The following is a 19,465-nucleotide window of genomic DNA, read 5'->3' on the forward strand; positions in this document are numbered from 1 at the left end:
TTTTATTAATACTGCACACTTCAGGAAGCTAAATGATCTATGTACACCGATCAGCGACAATATTAAATATACCTGCCTATTATTGCATGGGTACCCCCTCGAATCACCTCTGACCCATCAAGATATGAACTTCAGATAACATTTGAAGGTGTCCTGTGGTATCTGGCACCAAGATATTAGTAGCAGGTCCTTTAAGTCCTGTATGTTGCGAGGTGGGGCCTGGATCGGATGCATTTTTACAGCACATCCTACAGATGCGTGATCGCTTTTTAATGTGTGAAATTTGGATACCAAGTCAACACTTTGATCTCAAATCACTCCAAAATAATTTTTACAGTGTTGCAGGGTGCATTAACCTACTGAAAGAGGCAGGGAATACCGTACATGGTCTGCATTCTCTCACATTACGTTTTTCAACCATTTTTTGCTACAGTAACTCTTCTGTTGAACAGACCAGAAAGGTTAGTCTTCACTCCCCTTGCGCATCAATGAGTCTCGTTACTGGTTCATCAGTTTTCCTTCACTTTTGGTAGGTACTTACCACTGCATACTGGGAACACCCCAGAAGACCTGCTGTTTTGGCGATGCTTTGACCCATTAGTCTACCCATCTCGATCTGGCCCATGTCAAGGTTGCTCATATCCTTATGCTTGCCCATTTTTTTCTGCTTCCAACACATCATCTTCAAGAACTGACTGTTCATCTTCTGCCTAATATATCCCAATTCTTCAGGTGGCATTGAAATAAGATAGTGTTATTCATTTCACCTGTTAGTGGTTTTAATGTTGTGGCTAATCAGTTTACATTTACAGGCAGTCCCCGGGTTATGTATGAGATAGGGATGTAGGTTTGTACTTAAGTTGAATTTGTATGTAAGTCAGAACAGGTACATTATTTTAACTAATGCGATTGTTGACCGACTGTAACGAAGTGCTCTGCCAATGAATGATGGAGTTGCACCTCTCTCTGACCTTCATCAGATTTGTGTTTCAGAGACATTCTTGAAGGGTGAAGGCAAAAGGTTAAGATGAGCTCTTCTGCACAGCGCTATACGGTACACGCTATCACAGCAGGAAGACACCCATTAACACGTCTGATGTACTGACAAGAGACAACTTGCTGCTATGTGCGTAACAGTACAAGCAGGCTTACTATTAGGAATGACTGCGGGCGGCAAGAGGGGGGTTCATCACTCACCCACCACACAGTCACCTCCACTACAGTATGCTGCCTGCAGCGTTCGCCCACCAAGAACGAACACGGTGCGGCCAAAGGCAGGTAGTGAATCGCCCAAAACCAATTCAACAGGCAGCCATCCAAGGGACAGTACAATGCTACCCCCGCCACCCCGTTCGCCCTCAATAGCCTTCGTTCAGCCAAAACCGGGTCACTGCTTGCAGCATTACCAGCTGTGTGTGCTGGGTGGGCAGTGAAACCCCTGGGAGCCACCCAAGGGACACTACATTGCACGAGCAGTGAAATCGACCCCCTCCAGCCACCACTTGCAACATTCCCAGGCCGAAGATGATGGAGTGGCAGTTACTGAGGCGCATGCATCGCAGCTGCGTCCTTGTTAGTAAGTCATAGGTCGGATGTCCGTAACCTGGGGACTACCTGTATATATATATATATATATATATAAGTATAAAGGATTTAAATATACAATATACAGATATATGAAAATGAACAGCTCTGCAGGCTTGTCTGTGGGGAAATTGTGATTACAAATTATTCAAATTGAGTGTGCATGGAATTTGAACGTGAGATTTCAAACAAGATATTCTCAGACTGTTTTTATGTCTGCAAAACACTTTTTAAAATAACCGTTAATCCAATTTCTGTCCTAGTATACTGTAGTACTATGACTCAGCTTTATCAATGATGTTTAGGAGGCTATTGTGGATAGGCTGTTTCTAGGTGGCATTATTCACAGACTTTGCAACGTTTGACACTCTTGATCATGTGTTGCTTCTTAAGAGTGTCTGGGGAAAAGACAACAATTCTTCATTAACAAGGACATTGCGTAAAAAGTATATATCTTTTATATATTCATTCTTCTATCTATTATTTAACTTTCTTAATTCAGCTCAGGGCTTCAGGGGCTAGAGCATTTACATAATTTCAGAATTCTTCTTCTTCTTCTTTTGGCTGCTCCTGTTAGGGGTTGCCACAGAGGATCATCTTTTTCCATATCTTCCTGTCTTCTGCATCTTGCCCTGTTATACACATCACCTGGTCAGTGCCACCAGCTCCAATCCATATAAAATAGCTGCTCTTACTACCGTCCTGTAGATCTTCACTTTTACTCTTGCTGTCTGTCACAAATTACTCCTGTCACCCTTCTCCACCCACTCCACCCTGCCTGCACTCTCTTTTTCACTTCTCTTCCACAATCCCCGTTACTCTGTACTGTTGATCCCAAGTATTTAAACACATCCACTTTTGCCAACTCTACTTCCTGCATCCTCGCCATTCAACTGACATCCCTCTCATTTACACACGTGTATTCTGTCTTCTGACCTTCATTCCTCTCCTCTCTAGGGCATATTTCCACCTCTCCAGGGTCTCCTCAACCTGTTTCCTACTCTTGCTACAGATCACAATGTCATCAGCAAACATCATAGTCCATGGGGACTCCTGTCTAATCTCATCTGTCAACTTGTGCATCACCAATTTAAATAATAATCCTGATGTAATCATACCCCATGTTTAATGCATTTGTCAATCCTATCGCAGACCTCACCATATCCTGTACAACTCTTACATACTTCTCTGTCGCTGCCAACTTCCTCATACAATACCACAACTCCTCTAGAGGCACCCTGTCATATGCCTTCTCCAGGTCCACAAAGATGCAATGTAACTCCTTCTGGCCTTCTCTACACTTCTTCATCAAAACCCTCAAAGCAAACATTGCATCTGTGGTGCTCATCAACTCCTTTCTTAACCTAGCTTCCATTACTCTTTCCTATAACTTCATGCTGTTGCTCATCAGTTTTATCCCCTAGTAGTTACTACACCTCTGCATATCCCCCTTATTCTTAAAACTTGGTAGCAGTACACTTCCCCAGTCCTCAGGCATCCTTTCACTTTCCAAGTTTCCATTAAACAATCTCTCCTCATCACCTCCATTCTTCCACAGGTATGTCATCTGGACCAATCAATGGCCTTTCCATTCTTCATCCTCTTCATTGCTGTCCTTACTTACTTTTTGCTAATCCATTGCACTTCCTGAGTAACTATCTCCAAATTATCCAACCTTCACTCTCTCTCATCAGTCATTCATTCACATCTTTCCCAGCTCGATCCCTCTATCTAGCCAATCAGTACAGGTCCTTTTCTACCTCCTTAGTGTCCAATCTCTCATACAACTCATCATATGCCTTTTCTTTAGCCTTCGCCACCTCTCTCTTCACAATGCCCCTTATCTCCTTGTACTCTTGTCTACTTTCTGCATCTCTCTGCCTATACCACTTCTTCTTCACCATCCTCTTCCTCTGTATACTCTCCTGTACTTCCCAATTCCACCACCAGGTTTCATTTTCCTCCTTTGTTTGTCCAGATGTCACATCAAGCACCTTTTTTGCTGTAGTTACCCAGCTGTCTGGTAACTCTTCACTGGCACCCAGTGCCTGTCTTACCTCCTCCCTAAATTCAACCTTGCAGTCTTCCTTTTTCAACTTTCACCATTTGATCCTAGGCGCTGCCCTCATTCTCCTCATCTTCTTGATCTCCAACGTCATCTTATAGACCACCATCCTATGCTGCCTAGCTACATTTTCCCCTGCCACCAGTTTGCAGTCTCCAATCTCCTTTAGATTGACTTTTCTGCATAGGATATAATCTACCTGTGTGCATCTTCTTCCACTCTTGTATGTCACCCTATGTTCCTCCCTCTTCTTGAAATACATATTCACCATAGCCATCCTTTTCACAAAATCCACCATGATCTGACCTTCTTCATTCCTCTCCTTGACACCATACATACCCATCACCTCCTTGTCTTCTCTTCTACCCTTCACCAACATAATTTCAGAATATCATACTAAAATAAACCCTGATAGTAATCAGGAGATACTTCCCCTACTCTAGATTAATTACTAATATTTTAGATTTACTGTTATCTGTAAACATTATTACTATTAGTAATAGATTATAAAAGTTAGAAAAACACAGCAGAAGCACTGCCAGTACTACTCATTATGGATGTCCATTCTAAAATCTCGTAACTCAGTTAAAAGAGAATGCCAAGGCTTAGTAGAATGCCTTCTGCATTTAAATCAATTCTGTACCCATGAGTGCACAATCTGATTAATATTTTCTAATGGGGTAACTTGTGAGAAGGTTTTTGAAGACAAGTGTGGTGGTATACAAAACCACAATAGTCCAATATAGAGTTTAACCTACAACAAAAAGCCAAAAAAGGAAGAGACTGATAATAAAGTGGCAGAAGGCTGTGGAACATGCAAAATTGAGCTGCAGAAGTAAAACTTGTGAAACAGTAAAAGGCAAAGAAAAAACCTCTATAATGCTAGATAGGAAGTACAGTATTAAGGGATGGGTATACCTAAACTCTCTCCTTGGAGGGAGAGAGGCCATGAATGGATAGAAGGGGGTCACAAGATCATCAAATTAATAGATGGAAGCACAAATCCATAATTGAGAAGGCTAGGATGAGAATCCTTTTAAGGGATTGGATGTTTGTTGTGAAGTGGTATTTTTGGGCTACTAGGGGCTGAGAATTAAAGGTATAAAGGGAGCTACTCAAATAAGCTCTAGTATAGTGTACTTGAAGTAAAAGAAGGGCTGACTCAGCTTTAGTACTGATTCAAGTGCTTTATCAGAAGTAAAAACCCAAAATAGTTTAATGCTGTCTCAGCTGGGATGAGTGCTACAGTATATATATTGGTATGATGAAGAAAAAACAAAGATGAGGAAGACATGGCAAGTGCCCAGGAGAGTGCTTTGATCTGAAAGATCGGCAAACAGATACATCAGGTGCCAAGTGGACACTCTTCATTTACAAAAGTTACATAAGTCACACACTCTGTGCCTGTTAATTAATTTTATTGCTTCCATTTAAATTCATAGAACATTATAAAGTATTACTTTCTTTGTACAAATCTGAGGGGACTATTTCTTAATGCAGTGGTTCTCATGTTCAGTGGGCATCATGTGGCTGCAAGTTTCATAATCAATGACTCATTTTCATTTTAAAAGATTGCATTGTTTAATTAGCTGACCTTTTTTATTCCTTCTTTTATTTTACATTAACAAAAGTTAATTAGTGGTAGATTTAAATTTGTAAGAAGTTAAAAAAGAACTGCATTTCTGTCATGTCTTTAGATACTCATTAGGTCACTTACTTTTAAATTCACCTTTTTTGTGGAGTTTCCTGTCTTAATTGTATGTGAATACTTACAATTAATAACAAGCAGAGCAGCCACTAGTGCAAACAACACTGAATTCTAAAGGGTAGGCATTTTAGTGTTACTACTTGTGGTTATTAGTAAATAATGATATAGATAATCAGAAAGCTGCAAACAAAAACATATTTAAATGCAAGAAATTAATCTTCATGTATCTAACACACAACACACAATGCAAATATAACCTATTTTAAATTTGTAAATAAAAAGCAAAACAAAATAAAACGTGCACACACAGACAGGGAAGTAGTGGTTTGCTAAATTGAAATAAGTCCAGTTAAAAGAACAAATTGGTTGGGATGAAAACTTGCATCTTCAGTGAGCTTCCAGAATTGAACTTGAGAACCAGAGTCCTAACATACATTAGTATTGGGCAGCATATTTCATACCCTGTTTTTTTTTAAATTACTTTCATCATTTTTCACACAATCATTTGCTTTTTCTGGATTGGTTTAGTCAAAGTTTAGAAGTAAGACCCAGAGAAATATGGATGTGTATGTTCTGCAGGGAAGACACCCTTCTTGAAATATGTTGCTTTATTTATTTCCACATTTCTTATCTCTCAATTACATATGCAGCAAAACAAGTGTTAAAGGACAAAACCCCAAAAAACTGGTTTCAAAAGTCACTGCATGTGACAAGTATAAGTAACACACTTTTAATTATTTGCTCACAAGATAAACCTACTTGAAAGCATACAAATATAATAAAATGAACACATATGTCTGCAGAGCCTTTCAAAACACATACTACATAGATGCAATGATTACTAATTATTGACTATTTTTACTGCTTACTACTGCAAAAACTTTATATGAATAATTTATTGTTGGCAAGCCTGTTGAATATAATCATAAAGGAATGATGCACAGTCTGTCTACAACAAAGTGAAAGTTTGTTCAACAGTTACAAGCAGCTAACACATTAGCTGAAGACAGTGACAACAGAAGACAAATATTTAGAAAACCCAATAAGAGGGCAACATGTCCTCCCAGAAATTATCCAACTGAACAATTCTCATTTCAGTTGTGAAATCAAGAAGTGACTACTGAACGCATAACATTGTGTCTTAGGCTTGGAGTAGCAAAACTTTGTGTGATTCAGCAGAATGAACTATGCCATTGATATTTTACATTCTCAGTACACTGTGATTGCAGAGCCATATCCTGCAGTTTTCCCTGATGTAATTTACTGACTCAGTCCAAAAAGTGGATTGTGTAATTAATGATGTGTTAAACACTTCCCGTCACTTATAAGATCGTAAAACGTTTCAAACAGAAATTTGCAGGATGTAATGGAAGTTGATAATACAACACTAGCTTATTCATATGTTAAGTGTGGAAGGTAATGTAACCTCAGTTTATGCTCATATACAGAGAGAAAAATCACCAGATTGGGCAGAAATATTTTTAAAACTGCTTCTGATTATTTACAGTGTTTTGTATGCTAAACTGGATGGTGATTAATGGTAATTCAATACAGATGATTTTTGTGCCTTTTAAAAACTGTTAGGGAAAAGAAAAAATACAAAGGTTACTAAGGTGTTTAGCAGATTAAGTTCCAGTTCAGTGTGCAATAATATAGCAATGGTGCACGCAAATGAATAGGGACTTCTGATTCTAAAACTGCATTTCCATATTAAGAGAGAAAGCCTGTCAAATTTTGTCAGCTAATTTGAACCATGCTAAATATTACAAGAGAATATTCTGCAAAGTCTCTTCAGGGGAACATCTTAGGGAAGGTAACCTCTATTCCAAGTGAAGGTGATAAAGCATTCTTAAAATGCTGAACTTGCTACAGAGGAACTAATTTATCACAACTATCAATACGAATTTGCAATTGAAAGCTTGAATTACAGAGGGATGTGCTTAAAAGCACTACTTATGAAATTAGAAGGTAGAAATCCAATAACAAAGGTCATATAAACCAAAGCACTGCACAAAGAGCAATGACAGCCAAATGCATTTCTAAGAATAATTGATGACATCTTGACCTTTGCAAGCCAGTTACAGAAACAACAACATATACTGAATTTGCTTTCTAGTCAGTTACAGTAAATATTCAGGAAACAGACTCTTAAATGAAGGATTAGGATTTCATTTTATTTGTGGAAGGGTATTGAATTTTTATACAGGGCTTAATATATATTATGCTGTTATTTGATCATTTGTGTATTTTTCAGGAGCTACATGCTTCTAATTAATGCTAACCCTTAAGTAAAAGTCTCTGTACAGGGTTATTATCTTTCATCCAATGGAGCGTGAGGCCTTATAAAAGCAACAAGAATTAGTTTCCATAAGAAGCAGTATATTCCCTTCAGAGCAATGATCTTTTAGGATTTGCTAATGTGCCTCAATATGCCACTTAAGATCTTCTCAGGATTTTCTGGGTTTGTAAAGGTAAATTAGACTATTTTTTTCAAAAAGCACTGCATACCATACTTTGCAATACTGCAAGTAATGTAATCAATGGACTTTATGGTTTTATTCACAGCCAGTTCACTTTGATTGTTAACATAACATTTACAAATTACAGGCAACATTTGAAATCAATTACTGAGAGCTTTACTCTGCAAATTACTATAGATCCAACTTTGACTTTCTTCTTTTTCAATTGTTCTTAATACTAATCCTCCTTTACAGCATTCAGCAAAAAACAGTATAACAGAAGTGCAATTAATTAAGTTACTTTCTGAACAAAGTATCTGCATAAAGTGTTCACATCTTTAATTGATGCAATGCCTAAAATAATCTTTGGATGTTAGAAATTTTAACTGCTTAAAAGAAACAAAATATCACAGTCATGCACGCTTTGCATCAACAAAGATCCTGTGGCATTCATCTGCCTGATGAGACATTTCATCATACACCCAATTTATTCTTCTGTACTTCAACAAATGGGCTGCCATGTCAACCATATTTATATGATAGAATACATAAGTTGAGCAATAATTAATCTCAAAACCATGCACTTTAAGAAATTAATCTTACACCATATATTTTAGAAACCCATTGCACCTATAAAGTAATTAATTATGGAATAAGTAGGAAACATCATTACTATGAAAGGGTCACACTCTCTTAATAAAACTGATCTAGATTTCATAAAGCAATTTCTGCTTGTGAAAAGCTTGCTTTTTGTAGCAATACCAATAGCAAATTTGACTGTCCCATAAATAAAATATAGGAGCTGGTCACAGAGACTATTAGTTATAATGATATTATTTTACTTTCTCCATACAGATTTATTGTACTCTAACACATTTCCTAGTATACAAGCCTGCAGTGTTTACACAATTGTTTTATAGTTCCAAAACAACATACAATATATCCTTACATTTACACATCATATCATATACTTATTTATGTCCACATGGCATTAGACAAGCTTTTTTTTTAATTCGTATATTTAAGTTGCAGTGCTTTAAAAGTACAAAAGGTAGACTGAACTGTAAACTAGCCTGGAAAGTTGCATATAGCCTTCATTCAGTTTGATAAATCAAAAATGTATCGCTAAAAGATATTAGTTTGACAAGTAATCTACAGCATAACAAATCAGTCAACAAGATAAAAGGATTGTTTTAATTTCTGCTAAACTAAATATTTTTTTTAAAAATGTATTTTCACCTCTACTACTAACATGTGAACACAACCCTGAGGTACTTGAACTGTTATGATTGTAGCAGCTTATGCCCCAGACCTGAATATATGGAATTCTCATCACAAATGATTCACACTAAGTTACAAAGTCTGACAAGGTCATAATCATCCACAAACAAACAGGAGAGGAGACATTACACACCAGTTGTAAAGTGTTTATTTTAGTATGTCAGCATTGCCTTTACCTGGGTGGCTGAGGAGTGTGATCACTCAATGAATGTAACATGTTTGCTTTATTCTCTAAACAACAATAACAGGATGGTCACTACACCAGTCTGCCAGTCTCAAAGCATTCTGCCTAATTTATCCAGGAGATGGTACTCCTAATCCCAACCACTGTTCCTGGGGTTCCCTTCTTCAGGTAATGCATTTCCATGTGCTTCAATTCAAAGCACTCCAACTAAAGAACAACTTCCCCAGACAAGAACAAAATTTCAATTTTGCAGAGGACACCTTGGACAACTTGTTGAATCGTTTACTGGTTCGCCTACTGGCTGAGTTAAAGTTAAGTCCTTTCCCATGGCCTCACTCTGTTCTTTGTACACATGGGCTTTAACGTTGGCCAACCTATACTTTTCAAACTAATCTGAAATCCCTCAACTATCACTGCATGAAGCCCTCTTTATTAAACTTGACAGCTTCCCTTAACTTTGGGCTTCTGCCATGAAAGACACTGATCATCTTTTGACTCTGACTGCTTGAAGCTGCCTCCTCTTCTGAAGTCTTGAACACTGTTTATTCAGAGCTAAGAGTCTCTGATCATCCCCTGAAATATAAAACTGGCAGTAAAGCAGCTGCTAAATCTATGTGAGTAAATACAGTCTGTGCTCATACAGTCTGAGTAGTGACCATAAGAATGAGACAGACAATGTAAAGAGCTAAAATGTTATTCTGGTACATGGTGGCTCAACACCCTGTTTGGGAGAAAAGCAGAAATAGCAGAATCATTGTGTTTAGCAGGACCATCTTAACAGCATCATAGTAGTGTGCCGTGCCCTTCTTTTGATAGCAAAACAGAAACATGCATAATCATCAGAAACATTGTGGGCCCCTACACTCATGGGGCCCCGGCCAGTGCCCATACATTAAGATGGCCCTGGGTTTAGCATCCTACCATAAAAGGAGATGGTACAAGGCATAGAAGGAGGGTTACAGAGAGAAAGCTCCTTCATACAATCAATTCAAATTCCAATTGTCTGGGTGGGTGGCCATGGGTAAACCTTCATAAGGATCCTGGCTTGGATTATCTCATACACTTGGGAATAGTGGGGCAGATGGTGTTGCCTTTGACACTAAATGAAATGCAAGACAGAACCAGCAGAGTGAATATCTAGGTATTGAACACTGCAGATGAAAGCATGTGGAGCCACATGCACAGCAGTGGCTTTGTAGGGCAGCCAAGGAGGGAGACAACAGACAGCATGAGCTCTGTGACACCTGCCCGTACCACTACACATGGTTGTTAAATCTACCTCAGATAACTGTTTTTAAAATGAAATAAATTCCTAGAATACTTTACTTGTTTTTATCTGAGGTATTTATGTGCTTGTAAAATATGAGCATGGGTTGTCTAAAGACAAACAACTGGCCAACCTCATACCACTGTATCTCTGTATTAGTGCATCAGTACCTGCATTTTTTACTTGTTCAAAGTGCATTTTTGATGACCTGTCTTCTATACGTATTACCATTTACTCTCCCAGACACAGCCAAAGTAAGTCTGTGGCATCTCTGAAACAGTAAATGGGGTACTTCCCCTGCATCCTGCAGTGGATATACAAAAATTTTAAAAATAGTAAACTCCCCTCAGTAAATTAATATATTGTTAAAATGTCTATATCAAACTCAACTCAATCAACTTAGACATCATAACCAAAATTATCCAATTTCTTTACGTTTTACATTAAATTTACATTAATTTGCTTAGCAGACACTTTTACCCATGGCAGCTTAGTAAGAGGTTCTCATAATCTAGTGAACATGAGTCTGGTGGACTGTTTTGCGAAAACTGCTGTAGGACATAGTTACAAAATTGATCATTAGAAGTGTAGAGCTTTAAACCAAACAGAAGACAAAACTAGTTCATCATTAGTTAGCTATCACCTTAGTTAGAAGAACCTGTCAAAACTATTATCAACAATTCAATCAATTATTAAACACATTGAGGGATTCAGTAGATTGGATGAAGGTGGACAGCTTGTTTCACCAACAAGGAGATACACAAGAAAAGAGTTTGGTTTGAGATTTGATGCCATACATGCAAAAGCAGACCCAAACCATAGGACCTCATAAGTTCCTCCATATACAGTGCATAGTTGGTGTAAGCAAGCATCAAGGACTTGCACTTAATAAGGGCTGCTACATGGAGCCAGTGTAGCGAACTGTAAAGATAAGTGTTGTGCTTGTCTTCATATTTTGAACCATCTGCAGCGGCTTGGTACTCCTGCCAGTAGAGAATTACTGCAGTTCAGACATGACAAGACCAATGCCTAGACCTGGAGTTGTGCTGCCTGCTCTGTCAGATATGGGTAGATACTGCTGATGCTGTACAGAATTAATCTGCAAGAATGAGAGACAGTTGCAACATGGTCAGTGAAAGATAACTGGTCATCAATCACACCCCAAGATTGTGTACTGACATGGCAGGTATTAGCAATAATAACACAAGTTGAACAGAAATGTGTGTTGAATAGATGGACTGGCTGGCATAAAAAGGAGGTTCACCTTTGCCAGGTTGAGCTGTAGATGGTGTTCTTTCATTCAAGTTGAGACATCAGTTAGACATGTAGAGATGTCTACCTAGTACCATGCGGTTCTCTAGAAGGAACAATAGGTACAGCTGTGTATCACTGGCACAGCACTGATATAAGAAATCATTGGACTGGATGATAGGGTTTAGTAAGGTGGTGTACAGAGAGGAGAGATCCCATTACTGATCTTTGGGGTGCTCCTGTGCTTGCCTGATGCACCATTGACATCTCTCCTCACCAGGGAACATAGTTGGATCTGCTTGAGAGGTAAGATTCAAACCATCTGGGAGCAGTCCCATTAATTCTATGGTCAGAAAGGGTGGCAAAGGTAATCTAATAGTTATCTGTATGAGAGGCAGAAGAAAGATATAGAAGGATGAGGAATGATGACATGTTGGAAGCTCTAGACAGCTGTAACATATACACAATGGTCAGCAGAGATGTCTCACTGGAATGTCCCATTTTAGAAGCCTGAATGGTTAGGCTCAATTCATTTTGTAGAATGAGAGAAATGACTTTGATGCCTGCAGTGTTCTTGGCATTCCTTCTCTCATGTGTATATATATAGAAGATGAACTTTTAAGCTCTGCTTTGGGGCATGAAGGACAAAGATCCTTTAAAAAAACTAATGAATGATTTTTGTGATGCAATTTAAATAATGTATGCATTTGCACATCTTGCTATTTAGAGTTGTCATCATCATTATTATGTATCATGTTGATTACTTATGCATAATACATTTGAGCACTTTCCTCATTGAACAAAAATTCATTTAAAAAGGACAACATGTCTCCTAAACTCTGCTGTTTCAGTGCTGGATTTCCTCTCACTCCTTCTCTCTCACTCACACACACACAAATTATTTGCATGGTTTCTCCACCTCTTCTGACACCATCACAGCATCTTTATTCCAAAAACAGAATTGAATCAACCCAAAAATATTAAGTTCTTATCATTTCCATTACATTAAGGACCAGTTTTAAATGAAGGAGTGACTGCTATAACGCATATCAAAAATATTTAACATGAGGATATACTGTATACTAGCAGTTTTCAACCTTTTTAAGTGTGATTTCTTAATAGAGCAGACATTCCTCTACTGTCCATATTTACTAATATTAGATCAGACAGCAGGGTCCTACTTGGAGTTTTGAGCATCCAGCTTTAATACAATTTGATCAGAGAGTGGGGTGTTTTCCTGTTACAGTTCCAAGCACCCAAACATTGTTCGAATTGTTATCTGAAAATTGTTCACATCGGCTGATTTTCACAGACCAGCAAAATTACTTTACAGTCCAGTATTGGTCTCCAAACTGAAAGCTGGGAAACACCGATATATACAGTTAAGAAACTCAAACTCCCTGCTTTGAGGTTTCAGTACATATCATGTTTATTGAAGAAAAATATTCATAATATTAAGGCAAACAGTTAATGGAATCTCATAGAATAGCTATTGCAAATTATTCCCCATATTCTAAAGTGTAAAGATAATATATTTTTAATATGTCACACATACGCAACAGACTTCATCTGTTTGGAAAACCAGAAGCACATTATTCTGTTTCACATGCCAATTTTAAGTCATAGTCTGTAATATTAGATGGTGATTTTTTGAAGTATGAATTTGGATGCTGCTCTTGCCAATCATTTTCACTTCAAATCTTTGTTAAAACATGTTATGTTCTGCTTTGGTGTTTCATCCAGACCAGGCCCTTATGTTCACTGGATTCATGCTAAATTAGGCTACAGGTTAATATAATGTGTTTGCTTTTTAAATTACTACATTTTTAATTACAATCTTTCATTTACAGAATAAAAAAAAACTAAATGTATTCCTAGAAATACAATATATTTTATTGATCACAAATTATCTGTTTTTTCCATGAACAAGTTTACCTGGACTTTTATCTTGCTCTCCAGTGTCACCTGTTCTTTTCTAAATATATTTTAAACATCAATTCATCCGTCCATCCATCCATTTTTGAACCTGCTTAATCCAGGGTCACAGGGGAACTAGAGCCTATCCCAGCAAGCATAGGGCAGAAGGCAGGAACAATCCCTGGACTGGGCACTAGCCTGTCGCAAGGTCAACACACACACACACACACACACACACACACATATACTAGGTTCAATTTAGCATCGCCAATCCACTTAATCTGCAAGTTTTTGAAATGTGGAAGGAAATGGGAGCACCTGGAGACCATTTATTTTTTATTAAAGGTGCTATATAAAATTATTACTACACTTAGAAGCTTTAAGAACTTGTTCTGTATATTGCTATGTATTACGTAGGTTAGACAATGCATAAAGAATTAATTTATATAAAAAAACTGAACACCCTAAAACTTTGTAATGGCAAAATCTGGTTTAGAAAATGAATAGATGTATGTTGCAGTGTTTTATTTTAACATAATTGGTAAATGTGTGTAGCGCCCTTAATCTTGCCATGGAAATGGTTGCTAAATTAAACTAAACAGAACAGCATATGCTTGTAATAGACTCACCTGATTTTACTGTCTCATGTAATGTTCTAAATGGTGTCCACATCAGCATCTTTTTCTTCTTTATTAATTACTTAAAATTTTCTTATTTTGGATGTTTCTGTAATTTTCTTTCTATTCCTTTACAATACTTATGCCATTTTTACTTGGTATGTTTGTAGATGGAAAACTTTAGGTAATATTGGCAATTCTAAAATTGTATGTGAAAGCAAGCCAGGACTAGGCTGCAATGTTCAGGAAATGTTCACTTAAATTTCAAAGTAAACTAAACCTACGCCTCAAATGAGGTGAAAAAAACAAATGCAGTAGACGCTAGAAGTTGATAAGTATTCTGCTGGACAAAATACAAAATTTAATTTCCCTGTGAACTCTAAATTATCCCATTCTTTCAGTAGCTTACAGCTATGCTGTGAGATCACATGAGCATACAAGACACCAAAGTATAAAATCGAGCAGCAACACTGTTCATCCCCCAGCCACCTCTTTTGAAAAGCTCAGTGCTTTGATTTTCTCACATTAAACAACAATATCCCATGTTCTCTCTTCATTCAGCAGCCTCTCCATGTACTTCTTCCAGATATTCCTAATTCCATTATTTTTAATCACAATGTTCCAATCTGCAATTTTGAAACATTGCACACCAACTACATCCTGCCTTTATTTTGCGAACTGCTTCATAATCCTGAACATATTCCTCTTCCCTTTGTCATTCTGCAGCTTACTTGCAAACTTCAGTCCTTTGGCTTCTTACACTCTCAAATGTTTTTTTAGCATTTGGCTGTGTGTGTGTGTACAGGTCAACATGTCCCCTTCTGATTTTGTTTCAGACACTCTATATACCATTTAGTCTTTTCCTTAATTACCTTGTTACAATACATATCCATATTCCTATGTTAAATATATTTCTGATAACTGTTTTTTTTATAATACACTAAAATCCCAGAACGCTTCTAGTTTTTTAACAGAGGTATTACTCTACTTGTATAATTATTAAATGAATAAAGACAAAAAGACTGACCAACCACATAGTTTATCACTGCATCAATGCATCAGTAACTGCACTTTTTGCTCAACCAAAGTACATTTTTGGATACCTCTCTTCTGTATTCATTAGCATTTATTCTGTCAGACACAGCCAAATAACCTTGTTGCATCTCTGCATTTACAGCAAATGGGGCAGTGCTTTATCACTCCCCAGCAGATGGTGCTGTTGTGCAAAAACTAAATAAGTAGTAAACTCATTCAGTTATTTAATAGATTGATAAAATTAATAGCAAACTTACAAAGCCCCTGAGGGGACATATTGTAAGTTTTATTCCTGGAAAACAATCTGGTGCACACCACTTACTATCACATGACCACCACATACAATCTTGTGTGCACCACTTACTATCTCTTGCACACCACATACAGTACTATCTCACTACTTATAGCCTGTGCACCAGACACTTTAAAGTCGCACCAGCTAATATTGCATATGTGCCGCATACATTCAGAAGAGCATTCAATACCATTGTATGCAATTCTACATTGTTTTCTGTGAACAGGACACATTGCTTAACAATTTGATGTTACTCACACAGTTGCACTTCACAAAAATGAATGTTGTTAAGTTTAAAAAAGCAGGCGATACATTAACACCCTGATTATTGGATCCACAAAGCAGCAGCGCTAAGCATTGCACTACGTACTGACGGAGACGTACTGATATGCTGACATCATTCTTGCAAATGAAAGAGAAGCAGCTGGGAGTTGTTGATTTCTGTGGTGTGAGGGTTAATTAAAATACATTTTACTCCTAAAAACTTTGTGTTTTGATTGCCGCTAAGGGGACATGGATAAAAGGCAGTGGCTGACTTCAAAGCAATAAAGTGAAAGCCTCTGCGGCACATACAATACAATACAATTTATTTTTTGTATATCCCAAAATCACACAAGAAGTGCCGCAATGGGCTTTAACAGGCCCTGCCTCTTGACAACTCCCAAGCCTTGACTCCTTAAGAATACCAAAAAAAAAAAACACTCCCAAAAAAACCCTTGTAGGGAAAAAATGGAAGAAACCTTGGGAAAGGCAGTTCAAAGAGAGACCCCTTTCCAGATAGGTTGGGCGTGCAGTGGGTGTCAAAAAGAAGGGTGTCAGTACAATACAATATAATACACAGAACAGAACAAATCCTCAATACAGTATATTATTCTAGCCCTGTCTTTAACTCTTTCATTCTGGTTATATGAAAAATCAGAGCGTAAACATGTATGCAACTGATTAATTTTCTTCTGCCTTTGGGATACTGTTTGCTTTTTAACTCTCATTTTCAAATAAAAAATTAAATATAGGTAGATAATAAAAAAATATTCAGGCTTTCCAAAAATGTGAAAATAGAGACGAAATGTCAACTAATTCACAAACAGTACAAAATTGATGAAAGACCAAAACATATATGAAACACAATTAATGGAATTAAACATAATGACAAAGAAGTACATGCATAGTACAAATCACAAAGGTACTGTATATACATTTCTAAATTTTTAATTTTAAAGAATATTTATACTTTAATTAAAAATTATCTCTGACCAGAAAAATTCTAAAACAATGATTTCATCAATCTTAATATAATTTATTAAATTAGTCCAAACATCAATCCATCCATCCAAACAACCACTGTAATTACCAATAAAATAAATTTCTTTTGTTGACAAAATAACGTGTAACAATGAAAAACAAACTTCCCAACTATTATTGTTCATATGTAGCCAATCATACGTGATAAGTATTGAACACAAATACTTACACTAAGTTGCGCAATTTCACCAATGAATAAATAACCATTTGTGGAAATTCAAAACCAGCACAATTAAGAAAATTTCACAAACACTATTAAATCATTAAAAGTACTGTATTTTAGGCACAAAACCATAAAAAAGCAAAAAGTACATTTCAAAAACCACAGCTCAAAACAGCTGTGTAACACAATTTGCCTTAAGAAAGACAGTATCAAGTACCTTGTATACTCGCGGATAAGTTCCCCCACGGATAAGTCTGGACTTGATTTTACTGTATAATTTCTGGTATTTTATAATGTGGGTTGTATAAGTCAAATGCAGAAAACTCCCACCTGAGAGAGTAACCATGGAGCACACTGCCTTTTTTTTTTCTACGTATTTTGCCAATGTGACCACATTGTAATACCTGAACTATTCCGAAGCAACGTTTGTACTGATTTGTGTTTTTTGTATCTCACACCCTCATACTCCTTTAGCGTAAGTGCATCCCTTATCTACGATGGAGAGTTCGATAAGAAGAAAACATGAAGCTGGTTTTAAATTAAACGTCATTTAAGTAGCAAAAGAAATTGGTGACTGCGCTGCTGCAACAAAATTTGATGCATCTGAGAAACTGATGTGAGATTGGAGTAGGAAATAAGATGTAAAAAAAAGAATTTAAGTGTCGAATTTTTGAATGGGCGTATAAGTCGGGGTATGATTTTATGATTGATTTTTCTGGTTTCAAGACCCGACTTATATGTAAGTATATACGGTACCTAAATGTCGAAATACAGTGATCCCTTGCTGTATCGCGCTTTGACTTTCGCTGTTTTGCTCTATCGCGGATTTTATATGTAAGCATATGTAAATGTATATTGCGGATTTTTCGCTGATTCGCGGATTTCTGCAGACAATGGGTCTTTTAATTTATGGTACATGCTTCCTCAGTTTGTTTGCCCAGTTGATTTCATACAAGGGATGCTATTGGCGGATGGCTTAAAAGCTACCCAATCAGAGCACGTATTACATATTAACTAAAACTCCTCAATGCTATAAGATATGCCTCCTGTGCGGTGCTCGATTGTTTGCTTGTCTCTGCCTCTATCTCACCCTCTCTGACATTCTCCGCGCCTGACGGAGGGGGTGTGAGCAGAGGTGCTGTTTGCACAGAAGCTGTTTGCCTAGTGGATACAGACGCTCCTCTAAGAAATGCCGCTTTATCGAGGTGCGTCCAGAAGCACACTTATTGATTTTTTGATTGTTTGCTTTAATCTCGCTCTCTCTCTCTCTGACGTTCTCTGCGCTTGACGGAGGAGATGTGAGCAGAGGGCTTTTTGCACAGAGGCTGTTTGCTTAGAAGATACAGACGCTCCTGTAAAAAATGCTGAAAGGCTATCTTCGCATTGATCCCTTCATTGCCGCTGCTTTATCGCGGTGCTTGCATACTTAAAAGCGCAACAGCCCTATTGATTTTTCATTGTTTACTTTACTGTCTCTCTCTGTGTTTGCACAGAAGCTGTTTGCTTAGAAGATAGGGACGCTCCTGTAAAAAATGCTGAAAGGCTACCTTCGCATTGATCCCTTCATTGCCGCTGCTTTATCGCGGTGCTTGCATACTTAAAAGCGCAACAGCCCTATTGATTTTTCATTGTTTACTTTACTCTCTCTCTGACATTCTCCGCTCCTTACGCACTTTGAAGAGGAAGATATGTTTGCATTCTTTTAATTGTGAGAAAGAACTGTCATCTCTGTCTTGTCATGGAGCACATTTTAAACTTTTGACTAAAGGGTGTTATTTCATGTCTAGAGGGCTCTAATAATGTTAAAATACGTATTTAGAAGGTCGTAAACAGGTTTTCTATGCTCTAACTGCGAAAATATTAGATTTATAAATAAAGAATCCTACTTCGTGGAAATTCATTTATCTGTCTGGAGCGGATTAACCGCGATAAACAAGGGTTTACTGTATAACTGTGCGGAGAATATTTATAAACAGTGTGGGAGAGTTTCTAAGGGCTTAAAATATATAAAAATAATCATACAAACATATGGTTTCTACTTCGCGGATTTTCACCTATCGCGGGGGGGTCTGGAACGCAACCCCTGCGATCGAGGAGGGATTACTGTATAATAATTTGTTTAACAGATAAAACTGCTTCAACAATAACACAGAGTCAGTTGTCAAGAAAGCATATAAAAACGTTGTCAATCAATCAAAGATAGGGCGGGTAAATTCTAGAAAATCCCTATTTCTAGGTAATAAAGGTAGACATAAATTTGATGCCCATAAAAATTTCAATCTTATGAGACATTAAACTTTTATTATATCAGATGTGTCACAATACTGCATACCAAAC

The sequence above is a fragment of the Polypterus senegalus genome, chromosome 2, assembly GCF_016835505.1.
Source record: "Polypterus senegalus isolate Bchr_013 chromosome 2, ASM1683550v1, whole genome shotgun sequence".
NCBI lineage: Eukaryota > Metazoa > Chordata > Cladistia > Polypteriformes > Polypteridae > Polypterus > Polypterus senegalus.